Consider the following 2,500-nt stretch of genomic DNA (forward strand, 5'->3'; position numbering starts at 1 on the left):
GCGACCGCTGGAGGGAGTTCCCCCAGGCAGGAATCATTCCAGTGTTGGGTCTGCGACAAGGCGTTTCGCACAGAGAAGGGTCTGAAAATTCATAAAGCAAGGATGCGTCATAGGGATGAAGATGTGCAAATGGCGCAAGCTCCAGAAGGCAAATTTGAAGGGAATGAAGGAGCGAGAGAACACAATGCGGAGAAAGAGGGATCTGAAGGCATCGATGTTGATGTTCACGGATGTGAACGAGCTGAAACTATTGCAGAATTGATGGAACCCGAGAGCCCTGAGGGTAATGACCCTAAAGGCCAGGACGGTATTCATGCCACAGTACTGCCAATGGTTATTGAGCCAACGGCCACGGCTTGTACGTGGGTTGAACGCACTGAAGGCACATTATGCTATGCTCATATGGCCCCCTCTGCTTCCCCAGCTCCCCTTGGTGGTAGGTCGGTGAAGGCGCGCGCTTCAGCCGACAGCCATGGGGTGTCAGCCTGGGTAATGACAGGGGCAAGGCCTAAGGACAGGCGGGTTATTAACTCCCTACCTGACCAAGCGTCTGTTGATGCTGCGGAGGAGCCAAGTTCAAACGTGGCTTCATACGCTGATTCAGGGGAGCCAGTTCTTGGTGCAACCCCTGCGGTCCCCTCCGGTCAACCAGCTCCCCTTGGCACTGATGCGGCGAATGCGCGCGATTCTGCTGACAGTGTCCATGTGGGGTCAGTCTGGATGTCTACGGGGGTAGGACCTAGGGTCAGGAGGAAGTTCGTACTTCCACCCGACTTACGTTCGTCCGATGACGAGGACGAGGGAGGTGAACCTGTGTTCTGCGGGTCGCCCCCCGGAGAAATCACTCAAAGGAGCAGCATGCCAAAGCGTTCGGGCAACAAGCCCACAGAGGAAGGTTCTGAGAACGGAGCAGCTACCGGCTGTTCCGAAAATGCCGCCCCGGCTGACGCGAATATGACAGGCCACATATCAACCATGACAACGACATTCCAATGTCCAGAATGTACTGCAACCTTTGGTAGCAAGATTGGCCTGAGCCAGCATCGCCGGCATCGGCATTTTGAAGAATACAACGAAGATGTGAATCTGGCCAGACTCAAGCCCAGATGGAAAAAGGAGGAGGAGTACCTGATGGCAACTAAGGAGGTTGAATTAAGATCCCAGAAGGTCCGGGACATCAATGCACAGCTACTAAGAGCGTTTCCGCACCGCACGCTGCACAGCATTAAATCGCACAGAAGGCAGGAAGGTTACAAGAGGCTGGTGGAAGACCTACAGAACAGACTCTACCCAAGAAGCACTCAGGAGGTGCTAGCCGACATTGGGGAGCAAGCTGTTGAGGACGCCTCCCTGGTCATCCCCGAGGTAAATCACCGTGAGGTGATTGAGGCTGAGCTAAGAGGTCTAACAACAAAACCTCCGCCAAGAGCGTACCAAGCATACAAGCTATGGGAGCTTGCAAAGAGATTCCTCGACAGGGAGGATATAACGATAGCTCTTAATGCCTACCTAAGGGAGGTGTTCGCTTCGGACTTGCGTCCGCATGGTCGCCAACCTCTTCCACCTGTTCAAGAAAGTCGCAGGAAGAAAAAGAAGCGGGAATACGCCTTGACACAACAACTCTTCAGACGGAACAGGACACAGTGTGCAAGACAGATTCTGGATGGAGAGGCGGACTCCAAGGTGGAGGATCCCCAAGCTTTTCTAGAAGAATGGAGAGAGATCATGGAGAAAGTGGTGCCTTCATCAGTGTCTCCTGCTATCGAACGCCCGCACAAGGTTATCGATCCTGTGTTCCTTATCACAGAAATGGACATTAAGGCGGCAATGCCCTCATCAAGCTCGGCAGCCGGACCTGATGGCTTTGCGGCGAGGGAACTGCGGAAGGTTCCGCCAGTAATACTCCAGGTTCTACTTAACTTGCTCCTGCTGCTGAAGCGACTTCCACTCTTTCTCACCCAAGCACGAACGATCTTCATTCCCAAAGTTCCTGGTGCTTCAACAGCCTCGCAACACCGCCCAATCTCAATATCTCATGTGCTCCTTAGACTGCTTCATAAGATATATTTCCGAAGGCTGCTTGCTGACCTCGATTTGGACCTGCAGCAGAGGGCATTTTTGCCAGTGGATGGGTGTGCTGAAAACATTCTTCTCCTTGCGACAATCATTGATGAAGCGCGCAAGTCACTGCGACCCTTGTCTCTGGCCTCGCTTGACATTGCGAAGGCTTTCGATAGGGTTGTTTTACCGGCAATCTTGAGAGCCTTACGCAGAAAAGGGATCTCTGAAGACTTTATCTCGTACATTGAAGACTTTTACCAAAATGCGGTAACAGTGCTGACATTCGGAGGCAAATCGCTGGTCGTCCATCCTACAGTGGGGGTAAGGCAGGGTGATCCCCTTTCACCGCTCCTGTTCAACTTAGTCATTGACGAGTTCTTGGCTGAGCTTGACCCCCAGTTGGCCTTTACCAGTGAGGGGATGAAGGTATCGGCCATGG

At 52.9% G+C, this 2,500-nt stretch overlaps 1 long non-coding RNA gene and 1 pseudogene across 1 annotated transcript in view; one reads left to right on the top strand and one right to left on the bottom strand.

Annotated features, from left to right (window-relative positions):
• Positions 1–2,500, bottom strand: part of LOC142790308 (uncharacterized) — a 158,260-nt gene that overhangs the window by 127,792 nt on the left and 27,968 nt on the right. The gene's annotated exons all lie outside the window — the stretch shown is intronic.
• LOC142790385 (large subunit ribosomal RNA) overlaps positions 1–2,500 on the top strand; it is an 8,307-nt pseudogene that overhangs the window by 2,940 nt on the left and 2,867 nt on the right.

The sequence above is a fragment of the Rhipicephalus microplus genome, unplaced genomic scaffold (assembly GCF_043290135.1).
Source record: "Rhipicephalus microplus isolate Deutch F79 unplaced genomic scaffold, USDA_Rmic scaffold_99, whole genome shotgun sequence".
NCBI classification, from domain to species: Eukaryota; Metazoa; Arthropoda; class Arachnida; order Ixodida; family Ixodidae; genus Rhipicephalus; species Rhipicephalus microplus.